Source organism: Myodes glareolus, chromosome 18 (assembly GCF_982192425.1).
Source record: "Myodes glareolus chromosome 18, mMyoGla1.1, whole genome shotgun sequence".
In the NCBI taxonomy this organism is placed as follows: Eukaryota; Metazoa; Chordata; class Mammalia; order Rodentia; family Cricetidae; genus Myodes; species Myodes glareolus.
The window spans coordinates 58,662,825-58,683,886 of record NC_142043.1 but is presented as its reverse complement, the minus strand read 5'-3'; the positions used below and the strand labels follow the sequence as shown (position 1 = coordinate 58,683,886).

At 39.0% G+C, this 21,062-nt stretch overlaps 1 protein-coding gene and 1 long non-coding RNA gene across 4 annotated transcripts in view; one reads left to right on the top strand and one right to left on the bottom strand.

Annotated features, from left to right (window-relative positions):
- Positions 1–21,062, bottom strand: part of Pcdh15 (protocadherin related 15) — a 1,307,054-nt gene that overhangs the window by 784,236 nt on the left and 501,756 nt on the right. The window lies entirely within an intron of this gene.
- The window catches only part of LOC125411435 (uncharacterized), a 44,562-nt gene continuing 38,318 nt past the window's right edge, over positions 14,819–21,062 (top strand). For both annotated transcript variants that reach the window (XR_014998359.2, XR_007235321.3), the window contains exon 1: positions 14,819–14,912. This is a non-coding gene — a long non-coding RNA (uncharacterized LOC125411435). The remainder of the gene's footprint in view (positions 14,913–21,062) is intronic.

Genomic DNA, 21,062 nt, shown 5'->3' with positions numbered 1-21,062 from the left:
AGTCTTAGTCTGTTCTGCTTCTGGTGACCATCAGTCCGAGTGTCAGAATGTCCCATTCTTGCCCTCCTTAAAAGGAAAGAGGTTGTCATTTTCCAAAAGCATACTCAGGGAAAACTCATTAGCAAAGGAGCATTCTCTACTTCTTCTCAAAGCTAGCAACCTCGCTTTTCCTCTCCTTTGCCATCTGCCCTGTGCTTTCCTGAATTTTAAAATCTCAATTACTTCAGAAGAACATGATAGTGGAAATACAATTAAAAGTGATTCTGCGTATGTTAGACAATAAAGGCATACACGTCTTTGCCATGAGTTTGGTGTTCTCAAAAAAATTCTCTCTTGATGATTTCAATTTTCAACTGGAATGGACAAATTCAAAGCATGAAGAACCCATCAGCACCATTCCATATGCATGTCTGACAATTGTAAATTTCTATTTTCAAAACAAGTTTGCTGAATATTGATCAATAATTGCTAGAAACAGGGTGAGTGCTGACTTTTAAGCAGAATGCTCTTTTTCAGAACTGGGCATTCTGGGAAAGTGCTCTGTCTCCATATGTGAAACAGCTGAAAACCGCTAACCATGTGTGAGGCTTAATCTGTGCCTTGCCAATTCAATGGTAGCTTTTGATATTGATAGTTCTCATATCAAATCTGTTGTTTAAACCCTAAATGTGTCTTAGAAGCATCCTGTCTCTACTGATCTTCTTCTCATGGCTGCACATGTCAAGTTATCCCTCACTGCCATTCTGTGCATCTCTTTGTAGCTTAAATGCTGCAAATCTAAGATGCATCAAAGGTATGTTTGACCACATCCTAGAAAACTTTCATGCTTGTATCTCATCCTTCAGTGAGATTTAAAGTTCATATAGATGCATTCATGTTTCATAGCCCTTTTCTTAATGTTTATATTTGCTTAACTTTAAATACCAGAAGTGCACTTTTGCCCTTAGATATATACTTTGTGCATATGGAAATTAGAATGATTAATGAGGTCTCCACCAAAACTGCTTTATTGTTATTATTATTGTTTATTATTATTATTTTCTTTTTAATTCTTTCATTTTATTATTCCTAAAAAACCTATTTTTTTCATTTTACATACAATTCCCAGTTCCCACTCCATCCCCTACTCCCATTCTCTCAACCTACCACCTCACCTCAGCCTCCATCCACTTTTCAGAGAGGGTAAGGCACATTGCTTTGGGGAAGGTCCTAGACCATCCCTACTATATCTAGGCTTAGCAAGGTATCCATCCAAAGAGAATGGGTTCGAAAAAAGTCAGTACCAGAAGTAGGTGTAAATCCTGGTGCCACTGTCAGTGGCCCTGCAGTCTACCCAAGCCATATAACTGTCACCCACATTCAGAGGGACTAGTTTGAACCTATGCTGGTTCCTTCCTTGTCTGGCTGGAGTTGGTGAGCTCCCATTAGCTCAGGTACACTGTCCAAAACTGTTTTTTACCCTCTATAATGTACCCTCTCACAACATAGATTCTAAAGAGTAGGCCATGGTCCAATTTGAATGAGTAACTGTACATTGTTTGGCCATTCTAAAGTGAATTATTGAATAACTAGAATATCTGTTAATGCTTGGAAGGAAAGGCCACAGAGAAGACTGAAAATTGTGCTTTTCTCTGGGAGGTGTTAGATCATATGATATGTCCATGTACACAGTCCCAAAGTCAAGGACCCATGTCACTGTCAGGTGCATGAAGAATGCACAGCCAGACATGGAATTCCCCAATGCTTCTCTCTCATGAAGCACAGTCCCCTTTTTTGTTACAAAAAGCTGTCTTTGCACATCATTTTGGGCCACCATCTCATTCATCATCTGGATTCTTCATCCTGTGCTATCATCTTGGGCCATCTTCTGTCCACTCTGTCTACCATTATATGAGCTCTGCCATTATATGAGATTCAAGAATGCCTCAACCCCATGTTTGGCTTTGACTTCCTATTATTAGCTGCACTTTTGATTCATAAATCTTATAATCCTTATACATTCCAGTATTACGTTATCATATGTACATGTTATAATTATTGTTAACATCCTTTCAGAAGGGTAAACTCTCTCAAATCCTACCCCAGACTCCTTTTTTCCTCCTCCAAATACCTAAATAGGAATCCAGTTAACATTTGTGGTTTGATTGAATAGGAGAATCTTCTAGAAAAATAAAACATTTGGAAAGACATACATAATCAATTTCCTATGGATTCCTCAATTGAGTAATAAAAGCTTCTGACAATTTTTGTCTCTTACAAACAACTTGAAATGGGTTCCTGTCAAAATTATGAATTAGCAACAGCATTGGCAGGAAGGATAAATTATATATTTACTATTTACTTCATATCCTGCAAAGCCATTCTGCTGTTTCTTGTGTGTATTATTTTCAACTATCCTTTAGGACTACTTTATCAAGTCAAAATTTAATATTTGTTTTCGATATACAAAATTATTTCAAAATCACACTTGGAAAGCACTCTGAGGTCTGACAGTGATAAGTCATGCTCTTCTCTGGCATCAATCTCTCTCAGAGATTCCTTCCTGTCATTTTGCAAATGTTTTCAGAGATAGATTCTGCTGGGTGGAAACAAATCATTTATTTTAACTACTCACGATGTAGCTTTGCAGTTACTTTTAAAATAATCAACGTTCAAACATAAAATTAGGGCTGTATTCCAGCGAGAGCAGCACCATGGGGATAATGATAATGCTGGTTCTGGTATCTATGTGACATTGAGATGTGCACTGTATCTGAATAAAATTCTTCTTTCTCAATCTTTACCAAGGCCCTGCAAAGTATTCTAATCAGCCCCATTGTGGTAGTCAAGGAGACGAAGGCAAAGGCAGTACGGATAACCTTTCTCTCGGACCACAGTGACTAAAGAACTGAAGAAAAAGAAGAAAAAAATAGTCCTTGGCCTCAAAAGTGACATGCTTCACCTTCGTGATCGAAGACTGATACTGATTAATTCTAGCTCTAAACATTGACCCAGGATTTCCTTTGCTCTGTTGCATTCTAAGATGAATTACAAGGCTTTTTTCCCCTATGTAATTGAAAGAACAATCAGTCAAATTCTATGAGCACATATATATCTCTGTTTTAACTCCTTGCAGTAACTGTTAAAAGCTCAACGACCTGACTCTTACACTCTATATTTTAAAACCAGTGTTAAGTGACTTTATACTCTGTGAGTTCTGATGCACAGTACTGAGCACAGTGGGTTCTGCCTTTGCTGACTATGTGACCAAACAATTCTGCAGAGCAAAATGGAGCATCAACATATGAATGACTTCACCCATTTTCCTCCCTGCATCTTATAAATGACATCATTTCTGTCTGTTACAAAACAAGCAAGTAGAAATGAATTTGTTACCCACCCTTAATTTTGAAAAGTACTAAGATTAAGACTCTTAAAGGCATCCACTAAGGTAACCCTTTTGGGACTTCTTCCACTTTCGTGTGCTAATTACCCATTAATATGTGTTTTGCTTTGTAGTTTTATGAGTATCTACCCCCTTGAGTCATCTGCTTTCTTCAGAGATCTTCAGCATAATGTGTAGCTTTGTATAGAAATAGAGTCAGAAGTCACATCTAACCCTTAGGACAATGGGTGGTCATGCCAACTTCAGAATCAATCAGCCTTTCCATTCATCTTAGAAAATGCACAGAGCAATTCTCCCAACCCTGAAGAAAATCAGGTTATAAATAGAACTTTTTTATGGAATTATTATTGGTGAGCATTTTATTGTAAGTGAAGTCTTATAGCTTCCTTCTTGTTTTCGACCTCTCTGCTTTTCCCCACCAATTGCTAAAAGCAACAGTTACAGGGTGGAGGAACATAGTAATTCCTGAGACAAAGATGAGAAAAATGTGAGTTCATCTCTGGCATCTGACTCATACTATGGAGACAGGACAGAAAAAAGAGAAAGTATGCTACACTTTAATCCTTGATGTTTTGTCTGATGCAAAGAAACTATGATAAAATCTCCCAGAGATTTGCATGTCTTTCAACCCATGCATCATATGAGTAATAGTAAATCCACATTTTAAATGTAGATGCTGAATGCACGCTCTTTATAGTCACTGTATTGTGGCACAACTACTTTGGAAGGACCCTGTATTAACTCTGAAAACTGTGTCTTTCACAGGTGACGACTTCAGACTTCATTCTCATGTTCAGAAGGTAGGATGGTCATGCCTACATTGCACCCCTTGAATATAAATTTAAAGGTCCACCAATCTGCATTCTTGACCAATGAACTCCGAACAGAAACAAAAATGAGACATAGAAACTTTATCAAAATTTAGTTTTAATTAAAAGAAGAGCAATGACTATCTAGAAATATTTTTATGCATAATCAGAAAATCATATATTCAGGTAGGTGAGTTTTATATTATTAAATAAATTTGTGATTTGATACTTGATATGTCAATAATTTGTCAGGCATCTTTCTGATCTGTTCTTTGTTCTTCCTTTTGTGTCTGTTACTAAGAATATATGATAGACCTTCAAAGGTCATTAATTTATCTCCAAATTTAAATTTCACAGCAATTGATAAAAACTTATAGTGATCTATAGTATAAATAGTTGCATATAATTAACAGGGTGATTAAAAATATGGAAATATAGGAAATACATTAATTTAAATAAAATGTTTTTAAGGAGATACTTAAAAGGCTGAGAACTGGAGGGCTGAGACACGGGGAATATATTCAGAATCAGGATGATCAGGCAACTGTTGAATCATAATCTGAGTTTCTACCATCGTAGGGTGAATTCTGAAATGAAGACTTTTCTAGATGACCTTTTCATTTAAATAACTCTAGTTATGTTAGGCCCTTGTGCTTCCATATAACTCCTAACAGTTGGCATTGACGCCTTAGACCAATGAGGTGCTGTGTTGCTGTCGTTCATCCTTTCAGTTCTAGTACAACAGGCAGTGACATTTGTTTATGAGCTTTTTGATTTTTTTCTATTTGTGGATGTTATTATAAATGTGCTTCCTGATTTCATTTCATCTGGGGATGTGGCCTGCTGGGGCCCAGACTAACAGTGGAAGCCTGAAGCTGCACCCCAGTGGCAGAGCAGCAGACCGGCTGTCTGTGATCCTTCTCACTGGTAAGAATGTATTCAATTATGACTACTCCTATAACAAGCAACTCTGGTGAAATCAGAGTTTTGTCAAGAATCTATACGTGGTAAAGTATTTTGACTCCTGTACTTTAATTTGCTATATTGAACACTGGAAGATAAACCCTTGTTTGAAACATTTTCTTTCCCAGTATTAAATTATAGAAATATTTTTTTCTGATACGTGGACTGCTTTTAAGTTAGAATTAATTTCTTTGCTGCTACCTGGACCATTTTTAAGTTATTATATTTATGAGTTTTCCCTTTGACTCAAGCCATATATCCTTCCTTCCTATATCTCTCTTTTTCTCCCCTTTTAAGAATATGAACTCTTGGGAATATTTTCTCTTAATTTTCTTAATTAATATTACCCTCTTAAGGTATTAAATACATAATTACTCAGAATGCCCTCTCCCTCAGACTACTGGCTATTATATTTAAAGAAATATGGTAAGTCATTTGCATAAATAATACAATTATTTTTATAAAGTGATGTGAAGTAGACACTATTTTTAAGTAGACTAGTTGTTACCAGAAGCAAGCTTTGGCCATAAGACAGGGCAAATTGAAGACGTACAATTTTATCAAATGATTAGACATTACTGGTGCTGGGAACATTGCCAGACTATGAGCACGGAGCCCAAGGAAGAGCATCGTGATGGGAACAATGTACTTGATGTATAAGACTAATGTATTTCCATTTCCTGTATATCTTCTTCCTTGAGGCTCAACAAGCTACACATAGGCAAAGCAAGTACAACCTACAATAAAAGCCATTGTTGATGCTGGCACTCTAGGTCAACTTGTTGAGCAGTAAAGGTCATAGTCAAGAAGTAGGTTTAGGGCTGGAAAGACGGCTCAAGAACAGGGAGCACAAACTGTCGCTGCTGAGTATCCGAGCTCATTTCTCTGCATCACAGCATTGGTCATCTGTTAGTTCAGCTCTGGGGGGATGCCACTGCCTCTAATCTCCCAAGGTTACTTGTATGCACATACCTCCTACCCATATACACACAATTTAAAATAAAAAATACAAATCTTTAATAAAAGAAGTGGGTTTTTAGCTGGGTGATGGTGGTGTATGTCTTTAATCCCAACACTCATGAGGCAGAGGCAGGAGGATCTTTGTGAGTTCGAGGCCAGCCTAGTCTACAAGAGCTAGTTCCAGAACAGGCTCCAAAGCTAAAGAGAAATCCTGTCTCGAAAAATAAAAGTGGGTTTTTAATTTAAAAATATTCTTTACTCAGATGAATTCATCTTGGTTAGAACGGAGAAAACTACAATACTCTGAGTAGAATTCAGACAAAGAGGAATATAAACCTATGGCTTAAAGCAGTTTGTGCCATACAACACAATATGCGTTCTGAGGAATGAGGAATGAGACCCTGAGAAGAGTGGGGACTGATGGGAAAGAAGGCCTGAGCAGAAGTTCTGTCTGTATCACTGTTATGGTTTTTGTGTGAAGCATATCCATTTGCCATACATGTGCAGCACTGACTACCTTGCTTTTATGCACTGATGCATTATTTTGCTAATAATTTGTTGATGATGAGTTCCTTTGCAAGTTTATATTTTATTGACAACACACATGGCAGGGGGTGCAATGGGATCTTGTGATTCAGGACGCGTGGGTAATTAGGATACACGATCCATCATTCCTTTCCTTTATTGAGAGGTACTCAGATCACAACAGGTAACTATCTGACTCCACCGCAGGAGAGGATGCCGAAACTTCTTTCTGTACAACTATAGCACACTGGCCTTGTGTACTGTGGGTAGGTTCTCTGCCACTGAGCTACATTCCCAGAGTTCCCATGATCCAACACAAAAGGAACCATTGTATGTTTAGCCCTGGTAAGACTTTACACTTTGGTATACTGATGGAGATGCTTGCTACTAACTTAAAGATGCCACCACATTTCATTTAAGAACCTTTGGAAAGCAAAGAAGCAATGTGATTAAGGATGCAAGTACTAAAACAATGTTTTTCTAACCTTTGAAGAGCATAGGAATTGTGGCATTGAGGTCAGTATACTAGCAAGGTACAGACATGACCTCTGATCATGTTATAGGCAAGTGCATATTCGGTGCCTTTTTATCTCTACAACGTGATTGGAAGATGGTCCTTAACAGTAATCTGGACTCTTGGCTGAGATAATTTATAAATTATAAATTATAAGCACTGTTCACTACACCTTTTATTGCTGAGCTATAAATTCTCTGCATTAATGAGTTCTGAAGTTTTCTTGGCAAGAAGAACAAAATCAAAGGGTAGCTCCTTGAGTTGTTTAAATGATAACTGATACCGGAAAACACAGAGTTTGAATATAGAAACTTAATTAACACAGAAACAAAATAAACATCAAAGGTTCAAATTGCATCATAATCTGTAAAAATGAAAACGACTTTTCTGCCTTTTATGCTTTCAACTATCGCTAGATTGTACAAAGATTTTCAAATAATTTTTGTTTGATGTCAAAAACAATAGCTGGAAAATATTTTGATTTTCATAGCTATTTCTCCAAATGGCCATTGTTCACTTTCAGATCATTTTTAAGTCGATGCCCTATTTGTTATCATAAAGACAAATGGCTAAAACAATTCTACTAGTCATGGTCTTTTAGATAGAGCTGTGTGATACTAAAGGAACAAATATTTTTAAAGGTCCTTATACTACCACACCATCACTTTAATTTCCCCTATTCTATTGTATGTGACATTTAAAGTAAAAAAATATAATTTTAGTTAATTATAAATTAATATGATCTACTTTTCATTTGGGGACACATGCCTAGAACACACAAATTTGAAGCTGAAAAAATTAAGTGCACTGCATCAGACTAAGAACAGATTACGTATTACGTCTGCAACATGTTGTAACTGAATAAGAAATCAAAGAATGAAGATCCTAAGAGAGACATACATGGATTTAATCTACATGGAAAGTAGAAAAAGACACGATCTCCTGAGTAAATTGTGAGCATAGGTACCATGGGAGAGGGTTCAGAAGGAGGGGAGAAGACAGGAGGGAAGCAGAGAAAAATGTAGAGCTCAATAAAATCAATAAAAAAAAAGAAATCAATAAAATGTTATATGCACACAAGACACTGGTCATTCACAGGAATCTTGTTTACTAATTCATCGCATCTCTAGAATCAGGTTGCCTTCTCAGTGAAATCAGAGGCCCTTGTCCAAATACCTGTTCGCATCTGCTCAGCTCACTTCTTCCATCGTCACTGGGTACCTAAGCCCTCTCTTCCATTTTCCTCAGTCCAGAGATCCAAGACTGACACTGAAGTCTTCTTCACAGTCCACAGATTCAGGGCTGATACTGTTTATCTTTTTCACCCATCGACTCAGCCCCTATCCTTCTTCTCAAGACCTGTAGACTGTGGTCCAAATATCAGGTCCAGTGACTCTGATGAGCAGCCAAATGCATTCATTTACATGAGTTTGATAGCTACTTTTGGTCTGTGGAACCCATGGAAGAAACCTCTGTGAAAACCTGAAATTTCTGATAAATATTATTTTACAGAAAAAGTTTGCCTTGATTTTTATGGGGGACAGAGTCATTTTAACATATTTCCCTAGTGGATGTTTACCAAATGTGATAAAAGAATGTGTAGTAACGTACAGTAATCATAATGGATCTCTAAGGTCATTGTATCTCAGTAACTCTGGGAGATGGACAAAGGAAAGGGGAAGTTTTTTTGTTAGTGTGCTCATATAAACTCTGAATAAAAACATTCACAAAACAATTGGTTTGATGTTATCTTCTTCACGCTTCAATTTCATGTTGAAAATTGGAGCTGAAAATTAGTCTCATTATATTTGTCACTGATAGAAAAATACTGGAATCCAGAACTGTATCACTTAAAAAGCACATTGAGCATACTTGCCAAGAGATGCATGACATATGATGTTCATTTTCCAAATGAACAGTCAGGGCATGCTGATTCCCAGGTGATGCCAGGAAGGGACTTCTATTCTAGATTCAAATGTAAGCAGCCAGGTCCATATTAACTGTCGATAATAAGTAAATTTTATGACCCAGTAAACATTGTTTCTCAGGCCAGGACTTGTCTATTTCTTATTAGTTTGCTAAAACCAGAGCACACACCCCCAAAACACATTATATAGTAAACAAAGGACTGGAGAAATACTAAATTCATCTACATTAGCAAATCATCCAAGAAATAGCAAATCTTGACTTCCAAATCTGCAGACTCAAAACAACTCAAAACTCATTTTAAAGTACTTAAAATGAAATATCATCAAAAGCATTAAGAATGTTCATAATTATCACAAGTTCATTTTCCCTTCTAATGGGTAAAATAGAATTCTACTTTATCAGAGTAAAACTTTGATAAGCAGTAACAAATGAGAGGAACTCAACTCAGATAAATAAACATGCATGCTATTTCACAACACATTTTTGTCTATTTCCTAAGTGACAGTGGTATTTGTTTCTGGCTCTAGCTCTAGGGCCGTTTGGGGATAATTGTCAACATGGACTGGGTATTTAGTAAAAGCCTGCTGTGCTGTAAGACAAAGTTATTTGACTTACAGGAAATGCAGAACAGCTCAAATAATAATTCCCATTAAAACATTTAATAGTGACATGTATGAGAAAGCCGAAGTAGCATAAATCATACATATGCTTAAGATAAATTAGAGAAGAGTGTGTCCATCCCAAGTTTACCCTCCCTGTTGCACTAATTAGATGAAGTTCAGTGTGTCAGAAAATAACCCTGGCAACTCAGTGAGAATCATCAGACCCAATTTTTTCCATCTATTTCTACTCGCAGCTGGGTGATCATTAATAAACCATTTAAGCGCTAGAGTCCTAGTTTCCTCAACTATCTTGTGGGGATAATTACCCAGATAGCTTTAGCATCCACAGGGGAGAAACCTGAAGGTTTGAAAGCAAAGTACACTGGGTTGGGGGTCCAGAGTAGAAGAACCTAGAGGGAGAGGAGTTTACCAGAAAGATTCATCCCTACAGGGAAGGGGGGGAAGTAGAGATCAGAAGAGTCTTTCCAAGAAAAAAGCAAGCAGACATGGGGAAAGTGGATTCATACAACAGACACCTGTTAGGGAACAGGGACTAAACCGGCTCCTTGAGTTCAATCAGAAAGCAGTTCAAAGACGTGCGTAGGGACAGAGAAAAGTTTCCCTTCTTCAATAAAACAGTCTCAGAGCAATAGACCTGTGACTTATCAGCATGTCAGACTAAAAATAAACAGAATAAAACGGAAAAAAAAGAGGCATTCAGAGCTGTGCAACTGGTCTCCAAGTAGAAAGTCTTTCAAAACAAGATCAGGGTCCTAACACTCAGTAGCCATTGCACAGAGGTCAAGTGGAATTTCTCTGTTGAAAGGGCACATTTGTCCTAGAGTGGACTCACCCTGTGCAGAGGGCCCATTTGTCCTAGAGAGGATTCACCCTGTGTAGAGGGCCCTTCTGTCCTAGAAGGGGAACAACTCAAAACATAACAACACCATTCATAGCACCTATCAGATTTGGTTGACTCCCAGCATCCCAACTGACTCCAGTAAGTTTGAGATTGCATAGTTAGATTAGAAATGTATCTGATATGTTGTACAACAGAATATATTGTGCTGGCATAAAGGTTATACTGAGGTGCCCCTTCCATTTTTTTTCTGAGACAGTTTATCTGTGTAGCTTTGGCTGTCCCAGAACTCACTATGAAGACCAGGTCTTCTTGTGGGACTCCTAACAGTGAGAGCAGGGACAGACTCTGACTCTTTTACCTACTTTTGAGACCTTTTCCTCCCACTACGTTGCATCTTTTAGCCTTAATAGAAAAGTAGGTACCTAGTCTTTTTTTTCTTTTCTTTTTTTTTTTTGTTTATTCAAGTATCCGAAAACACTCTTTCCACTTCCTCCACTCCTCCCAATACCCTCCCTCTTCCCCCACTCCCTCTCCTCCTCCCTCACCATTCCCAAGAGCAGTCAGGGTTTCCTGTTCTGTGGGGAATCCAAGTTCCTCCCCCTTCCCTCCGGGTCCAGGAAGGTGAGCATCCAAACAGGCCAAGATCCCAAAAAGCCTGTCCATGCAGACGAAACAAGACCCAGTGCCATTGTCAATGACTTCTCAGTCTTCATTTGGACCTCGGGGACTCAGTCAGCCCCCATGTCAGTCACATTCAGAGAATCCGGTTTGATCACATGCTCATTCAGTCCCAGTCCAGCTGGCCTTGGTGAGCTCTCATTCGATCAGTCCCCTTGTATCAGTGGCTGAACGCACCCTTCGCGGTCCTGACTTTCAGTGCTCCAATGTGGGTCTCCGTCTCTATCTCCATCCATCGTCGGATGAGGGTTCCCTCTGATTTTGCTTTCATTGCTCACGATCTCCCTCCCTCTGCTTCTCATTTGGACCTAGGGAGTTAAGTCCAGTGTTCCAATATGTGTCTCTGTCTCTGTCTCCATCCATCGCCATATGAAGGTTCTATGGTGATATGCAAAATATTCATCAGTATGGTTATGGGCCAAGGCCAGTTCAGGCATCCTCTCCTCTGCTGTCCAGAGTACAATCTGGGGACCTCTCCTTGGGCCTGGGAACTCCTCCAGAACTAGTCTTAATGCAACTTGATGCACCAAAGCTGGCCAATATACATGGGAGACCTGTATTTTTCTGAAGAGAAAGGAGGAGTGGATAGTGGTGGGGTATGTGTGTCTGGAGGGGGAGAGACTCGGAGGAGAGGAGGCAGGGAGGGGAAACTGTGATCAGGTTGGAAAAAAAAGTTAATTAATACTAATAATGGTAATAATAATAATAATAATAATAATAATAAATAGAAAAAAGAGAAACCCTGGGTTGGCTTTACTTTCCTAGAAATAAGGCAAAGCAGTAATCGGCACATAGGTACCTTCCTTCTCCTAAAACCAGAGAAAAAATTGTTTACCAAGCGAGGTAATGCTAGACCCTACCAGACACCAATGCATCTACAGCACTAGACCTCAGTAACTCTTCCTGATTGCCATTCCCACAGCACCAGTGACTGAAGTCCAGACAGCTGTGTGTTAAAGACACCGTATAAGCTGGACTGGAAAACCATGTTGTTAAATGAAGCAAATCCCTGGTGACTCACATATCTTAAAAAAAGACTTTCTATTTTTAATTAATCATTTGTTGCAAGGGTCCATCCAAGCTAAAAGGCACGGAAAGCAGAAGTATTGTTCCCTTCCTTAGAACTGTGATGTCTCATCGAATTTAAAGAAAGGTCAGACACTAACAAATAACCTGGTGCCAGAGCCATGGAAACATTTAGAAGCGAGACTGCATTCAACAAAAGAGTCTAAAGAAAACTGCCTTGTATTGGTGTGTTGATTTTTCGTACTGGTAGACGCCAGGCCAGGCCAATAGGGCAAGCAGGTTTGGAGGTCACACATTTAGAAAGGTAGGGACAATCACAGTAGTAGTGATATCTTTTTTATCTTTGAAAATGAGCTGCTGACTTCTCTCCAAATCTTTGGAGTTAGGTCCTAGTGACCTGTGTTCTTCCTTTGGGTCACTTGCCCAGAAACAGTCTATTTTTACATTTAATTGATCCCTTGAATAAGAATGACTTCTCTTTCTCTACTTCTCAGTCTGACCTCTCACCTGAACATCATGCTGATAGCATTTCTGTCAGTGATAAGTTGGGAAATGTGTGTAAGAGTTTGATTTGTTCTGGGTCCTTATTATCGAAAATATTGGAACAAAACACCAGGCTGGCCCATCTCAGGAGTTCATTTTAATAAATGAATTAGGGAGTGAACAAAATAATCTAGTAGCATGAAATAATGTACGCAGATTATTTATTCACTAGCTAATTTGGTACATAGTTTCCTAAAGTCCTTCATTGAAGAGGGCATGGGTCCCCAAAGGTCCCAGAAAGAGAACTGCCTCCACAGAGGGCCCATGAGCAACATTAGCCCACTTCCAACTCTGCGCTAAAGCAGTACTTCTCAACTTTTCGGCACAGCCCATTGGAGGGTGGGACTGAGATATTTACACTACAATTAATAACTGTAGTAAATTTTTTGGTGAAGTAGCAATGAAATAATTTTATGGATGGGCAACCCGACAACGTGAGGAACTGTACTAAAGAGTCACTGTGATAGGAGGGGTTGAGACCGCTGATCTATCTACAGGATGGTCAGTTTCCTGGAATCTCTCTCTTCATAATAACCCATTTCCAATGTCTTAGGAGCATCAGTTTATCTCTCTGCATTGTGTTCGCTGCTACAGCTTAGAGCAGTGTGGAGCAGCAAAGAGAAGCAAGGAGACACGTGCTCAAAGTTCAACTCAAAGTTCAAAGTCACGCAGCTCCAGGTCACCCAAACACTTACTGGAGCTCTTTAAATACCTTCTTAAAAACCATATTTCCACTTTGTTAGATTCTTCATCCCAGTTTTGCAGAAGAAATCAATGTTGGCCTTGATCTATGTGACAGGTTCCCAAGGGACTTGTGATTGATCTAACATCCCCCAAGATGAGACTTCCATGTGACCACACATGGTTCTAAATAGGGAGAGGACCTGTCCTTTCTAATTCTTCTTACTGTGGATGCACAAATCCTTAGGATATATTGAAATACCTAGAAGACAAAGTTAGAGTATTGCTGTCATTGGTGTGGTTTGAAAAAAAAACTGAGAAAACAGGCCTCTGTATTTCTAAAGTTCTTAAAGGTACTATGGGCTTTAAGTCTAATTCAGTATGCTGGGGAATGTTACATGTAAAAGTACAAATAAAGGAAATGTCATTCTCAGCACAGAGAAAAGGGAACCATGTATCTGATATGCGTTTCTTTTGCAAACACTTAGAAAAGGTGCTTTTAACTTACAGTGAGGAGTTATTTTAAGTAACATCTCAACTACGCTCGATAAAATTCCTGTTTTCCTGGATGTCTGTCACAGGAGAATATCAGTTATAGTATAAATTTTAAATACACATGAAATCTAGACTCACTCACTGTAGGTCATGACCCATAGATGGACAGGGAATAATGAGCTGCGTTTCTGAACAAAATACCAGACAGAAATCCAAGTAAATCCTTTAGCTTACGACTTGTGAAACTCAATTTCTCTATATACTGAATTGGCCTGTTGTGGGGGGGCAGCCTTGTTTGAAATCAGTGCTTCCTTGCTAGTTAGAGGAGATGGATGATGTCTATAATCCTAGCAGTGATTGGAGACTGGCCTGGGTTACCTAGTGAGTCCCAGGTGTGTGTGAACCATAGCGTAATACACTGCGTTAAATACATAAACAAACAAGCAAATAAGTAACCAAATAAATAGATGTTGCCTTTCTAGGTTAATTATGATGGAAAATAAACCTTCCTACAAATCTACACTAAAGTAAAATAACACGAATTTGCTTTGCTTAGCTATTCATTCGAAGAAGGGCAAAAACTGTTAATATGACAACCTGTCTATACACAAATAGATGTGTAGGACTTGTGCATGTATCCTGTGTGTGTGTGTGTGTGTTTGATGTTTCAGAGGTGGTATCAAATTATTAATTATATTGATGCTACATACATATCATGCGTGCATATAAAACAATGTACACACACTGGAGTTTCTCAACTTACAAGAGCCTTGCTTCTTGATAAGTCTCTTATAAATTGAAATGTCATGTAAACACGCATTTAACACAACTAACCTTTTGACCCCTAGCTTTTCAAACATTGGCTGCAGAGTGTTGACTGTTTATGCTCATAACTGGAGGCTGATGAGGGTTCGTGGCTCTGCCGCAGCCAGCCTTGACAGTGAGTATCACAGCACCTGTCATGAGTTTCAAATTTAAAGTTTGAGGTGCAGTTTTCTTCTGAATATGTGTCACTTTCTCATCACTGAGGTGTCAAAAACTCACGCAAAACCATTTGAAATTAGGGCTGCGTGCAACTGTATGTGCGCTCATCCAAACTGTGAAACAAATAACAAGAACAAATTTAAGTCACTAGTGACGCAGTGGATGGTAAAGAAACATGCTCGGCCGCATTCACGTAACTACTTATGCCTTACTATCTATTTTTCTATTTATTTATTTATTTTTGATCAGAGTTCACAGTGTAAGCATAATGCAATAGCTGGGTTCTTAAAAAAATGAAATATAGTTCTTTGGACTTGAAAATGTAGAAGAAAAGAATGACTGTGAGCCAGACCAAAGGCAATGCAGGACAGAGAGACAATGCTCTCATTAGCCTTTGTTTCATATTTTTAAAGTTTTATTAAAACTTAATCCACACAACCCAATGTGCATATCCTTTCATGGTGGTACTTGGTACGTGCATCTTCATTCACTTTCAGCTGCAATATGTATAGAGGAAAAGGTTGGTTTTTTGCTGTTGTTCATATTCTTTGGGGGAGTTTTATTATTGTTCATAGGTTACCACTGCTAGCCAGGGCCTGACCTAACATCAGCTCCTGAGAAATGGCTGAGGACAGGTGGGAGACTAAGCAGGAAGAAGCATTGAACTCCCAGATGGACAGAAAGTCACAGTCTGTTCAAGAGATTTCTGTCATCCAGGCTATCTCCTCACCCACCAAACTCTGCCCACCCTGCCTTATCTCAGTAGGCTCTGTATTCTCACACTGAATCCTACTGTGCTCTACCCTATCAGAACCTTTGGCACTGAAGTTACAGATAGCTCGGAGTCACCTGACGTAGGTACTGGAGTCACGCTGGCTTCTCGGGAAGAGCAGTAGTAGGGGCTCTTACCTATTGGGCCATCTCCACAGCCCGTATGGAGGGCAGTTTAAGTATTATTATTTAATTTGAATTTAGAGCTGTGTTTAGAATTGTTGGTGACCTGAAACTCTCTCTGCACCGTCACTTCAGAATGCAATGTTTACAGAGTAAAGTCCATTAACTGACCTTTCTCGGCCCGCTATCTGGTTTTTAGCAAGAATTGCTTAGATGTAACATTGACTGCCACCTGTCTTTGATGACTTTTAAAGATGCAATTTTTAAGATGCAATAATTTAGCTGTTATTATTTGTCTTGAGAAATTTAATGAACATTGAGATGTTGAGTTCACATGGGTGTGAACTTATTCACCTCATTTGGAAAATACATGACCATTGCGTTAAACAATATTTGTGTGCATCTCAGATACGTCAGTTATGCCAGTCAACCGGGTATTGCCTCCTAGAACACCGAAGCCCTGTTTATTTCATAGCTAGTTTATTATATTTAATACTGCACTGGTTTGCAGGAACATTGCTTGGAATGATAAGACCTTTTAAAGAATGACCGCCTAGTTATCTCTCCTTCCAGAGCCTTGCTCTGTCTAGGAGTAATCATTCCATAGAGTTATGACTGATCTCTCCTGAATGCCTCAAGCAATATAGATTGTAGCACACTGGGGGTAAGAGCTCTACATTTTGGAGAATATGTACTCTTGTGCTTAGGTAAACTGAAAGACCTGTTTCTCTGTTCTTTTCAGTTTTGTTTTCTGTACATCTCAGGTCACTTCCTCAGGTGCCTGCACCATTTGAGTGAAGACCAAGAGATGCTAAATCCTGAGAGACTCTCTTTGTACAGCTCTTTCCTCTACAAACTCCTGTCATATGCATTCCCTAGCCTTAGCTCATCATATAGATATCTCTCCAGAACTCAGGTTTCCTCTGCATGAGCAGTAGGTGGGGAAATTTCTGCCGACCATTCTCAGAGAAGCACAGTGTTCAGCTTATTTGTCTCTCCTGAGGGGTTATTTATTTTATGTTCAATATGAAAATAAAACTATATTTTTACTTACCCAGTTCCTTCAGATATGTGGAAATCTCTCCTGGACTCTGGATTGAAACAGAAACCTCTCAGGAATATTTGATGTTTTAAACTCTTTGTTTTGTTTCGTTTTCTGAAGAAATTTGCTATCATTCAATAATGTCCCCTTCAAAGTTCATGTTGAAACTTGCTTCCCAATATAACAGGATAGAGAAGTGCACTTGTACAAAGCTGTAGAGTTCAATTCTGAAGATGGTGCAGCAATGCATAAGAAGGCTGGGAAGATAGACCCTTCCAGATTGTGCGAACACAACATTTGTCCCTAGGGACTACAGCAACAAATGGCAGTCCCAGAAATAGAGACCCAGCTCTTTTCAGACATCTGCCATCTTGACCATGGACTCCTGGCCTCCAGAACGAAAATAAAATAAACATCTGACTTTTAACTGCTGGTCATAGGGTAGCATTTTATAGTAGTGCAGTGGACTAAGACAGAACATGATGTGTAAACAGCTATGTCCTGCCATGAAATCTTCAGTGTAAATATCATTTAAGAATAAACTGTCAAAGGTCAACATACTGTTCAATAACTGGAAAATGAAAGCAACCTTCGTATTAATCCGTATATCCCCAGAATCTGCAACTGCGCTCACACAGAGCAAGCACACGACAAATCAGTGTTGTGTAAAGTAAAAAACTGTGGCCGATAAAAACTAAACATATCCTTACAGACACACATTGATATCTGCAGTTTAGTTCAGGCTTTTAAATGAAATTGTTCCAGACTCTTCTGATTTAAGAGTAATTATGAAAACTATTAAAGGTTCCTGCCCTCATTTCATATCATATGATGATAATATAATATTAACCCAGCCTCCCTGGAACAATCCTTTATCTATCTATCTTCTATCTATCTATCTATCTATCTATCTATCTATCTATCTATCTATCTATCATCTATCTATCTATCTATCTATCTATCTATCTATCTATCTATCTATCTAAACTGTATACATGTATGAATGCCTAGTGTCTAACATCTATGTATCAGATCCTCTGCAGCTATGGGAGGTTATAAGCCTCCATGTGAGTTCTGGTAACAAAAGTCCGTACTCTCTCAAGTACAGTCTCTGCAAAATCAGTCAGGATTCTCAATTGTTGAGCCATCTCTCCAGCCCTAAAAGCTAAATTCTTGAACTCAGATAGCAGTAGAGGTGGAGCATAAGCCAGAAGCAAAACTTGAATTCTTTAGAACTGTTTTACCTACATACTATTAGAATGCTTCTCTTTACAACTTTTCTTTACAGCTACTCTCCATAGGCTCACATTGTCCCATTAAATAGCAGCACAATGGATTAAGACAGAAGACAGTGTCCAGCCACAAAATCTTCTGCCATAGCCCCTGGGGATTCTGGCGTGGGGACCAATCTGCTTACGATATTTTAAGTTTTTTGTGGGAGTCACACTAATGAGAATATGTTACAAAATTCCAGGGCTGTCATATTTCATATCAAAACACTGTCACTGTTGTAGCTCCCTTAAGAACAGAAAAACACAGAGGCAAGAAGCACAGCATGGCTCACAGGAAGAAGTTGAAGCAACTATCAACTGACCTGGGTGGAGAACAATGATGACCTGAGCACAGGGGTGCTAAGTAGAATAGGCTCTAAGCAGCAATGAAGCAGCACATTGAACCCTAGTAATGTGATAACATGAATATCGTTGCATGTCAATTGAGTATGTTTTAAGTGCACATACATTTCTTCCTAATAAATACAGAACTAGGAATGATTTGATCAGAGAAATGGTATTATTTCCGATCAGTTGGTAGTGATGCTAGATACAAAGTTGCAATAACTTAAGATGGAAATCTTATTCAGTGATCATCAACTTGCCGCCCAACTTTCTTGGGCCACAACGTCCCCCCCCCAAAAAAAATGACAGAAAGACCTCTTATGAAAGCTCAGCCTATATTTTAGGCTGTTTCTAATTATCCCTTTTGAATTAACCCATTTCTAGTCATCTACATTCTGACACATGACTGGTGGCTGCTATCTCTTCTACACAGTCTGCTTCTTCAGAGTCTCCCTGACATCCCTTGCATGCCTCCACTATAGCCTCTTCCTTTCTCTACATGGAATTTCTGTCTGTCTTTCCTGCCTAACTATCAGTCATTTAGCTATTATACCAATCACAGCAATCTGTCTTCACACAGACTACAAATATCCCACACCAATCAACAGTGCAAGTGCTCTGTAGATAATTTTCATGGGGATTGTTAGTTGCACACGATGAACAGTACACAGAATGCATCTGTGAGACTGAGATAGATTACGTGTGCACATTAATAAGAACTACAAAGGCTTGTGATGTGAAAACAAACTTGTCAAGATGATTAGATGTGGATAATTTTTCGAAGCAAGTACATGTTTAGAGTAGTTGTTCACATAATAAATTTATACTTTTTACAAATATTTTTACTTTTGTGTTTGTGTCTTGAGCACATACTGTTTCATTGAAGTGCTCAAGCAAGTCGGGGGAGGTGTAGGATTCCTTATAATTAGCATTATAGGTAGATATCAGCTGCCTGATATGGATGTTGGGAACCAAACTCAGGTTCTCTGGAAAAATAACAAGTGATTTTTTTTTAATCAATGAGCAGCTTTTAGGAACTTGAAAAAGTATTAAGATCAATTTCTATTTGAGTTATTTTTGAACAAGGAAAGGAGTCAGTTTTTATGCCCTAAACTATCTCTCAAGGGACTTCATTATATGCCATTAACAATGCTTTTTGGTTGTAAATTACTATGTAAACTTGTAACACAAGGGTGCTTTGGTTGGTATCAATGCTCGTGGCATGGTTTCACTGCTGCTTTGCTGTAATTTTACATTGTTCACACTGGAGGTCTTGAGTCTTTATGCTCTTTTGCTGCCTGCTCTCATATCTGCAGCCAGGGAAAGCAGAACTTCCCACTGTAGGAGTAGGAGACGAAGATGACAGGCTGAACTGCACCGTGGCCAACGGAAGATGACTGCCGAGATGACAACTGGACTAACTCGAAGACAATGTGTGAGCGTCAAGTGTCACAGAGGAAGTGTAAACCCTACTGATAAAGTGATGGTAGCAATTATCCAGAGTGACTCTTCTGGGCTTGACAAGATAACTCCTGAAGAAAGATCCTCTGTCATAGAATAAATATGCAAGTAGGACCCTTCCTTAATACCCACACACAAGAACAGGAAGTGGTGTGGAAAGGGGAACCAACAACCACTTCATGTGTATATAATATGCTTTAAAGGACGGTTGCACAGTCTAGCACTGTGTACTCTACCTAGAAAATATCACTAATAATGAAGAGCTCATGCCAGTAAAAACTATAAAAACCTAATGACAAACATGTATGTGTAACATATTATCTAAACATAAATATGTTCACACAAATATAAACCTATGAATATTTTTATATTCAGGGCTGGAAAAATGGCTTAGTTAAATTAGGAGCCTGTTGCATAAACACAAAGGCCTGAGTTCAGATCTCTAACACCCATGCGAAAGGTTAGAGTTAATCCTATTGATGGAGATGTGGGTGAGCCAGGTCCGAATCTGTGAGCATGGGAGAAATGTCCCCGTTATTCGTCTGTAATGTGGCAGCATGGGCAGGTCAGTGATGACCCTCTGCCCACATCAACTTCAGAAGCAGGTCAAAGAGCTGGCCCTGAGGTCAGAAGGGCAGGAGAGCTGCTCTAGCTCACCACCAGCTAAAACACTCCAGAGAGCATGCTCTGCACCTCTCATGGGCAGCACAACAGAACCAACCCTATTATCATAAGTATGGGCAAGACAGCCCTGATACTGAGTTCATAGAAGAGCTGTCCCCATTACTCAAATGTCATGTGGAAGCATGGGCAGGAGAGAGAAGTCATCCCTTCCTCCCTACCCATCAATACCTGAGACAGGTGAGAGTGTTGACTCTGACGTCATAAAAAAGAGAGAGCTAGCTGGGCGGTGGTGTTGCACACCATTAATCCCAGCAATCAGGAGGCAGAGGCAGGTGGATCTCTCTGGGTTTGGCACCAGCCTTGTCTAATAGAGCTAATTCCAGGGCAGGTTCCAAAGCTACAGTGAATCCTTGTCTCAGAAAAACAAAACAAACAAAACAAAAACAAAGGAAGGAAGGAAAGAAGGAAG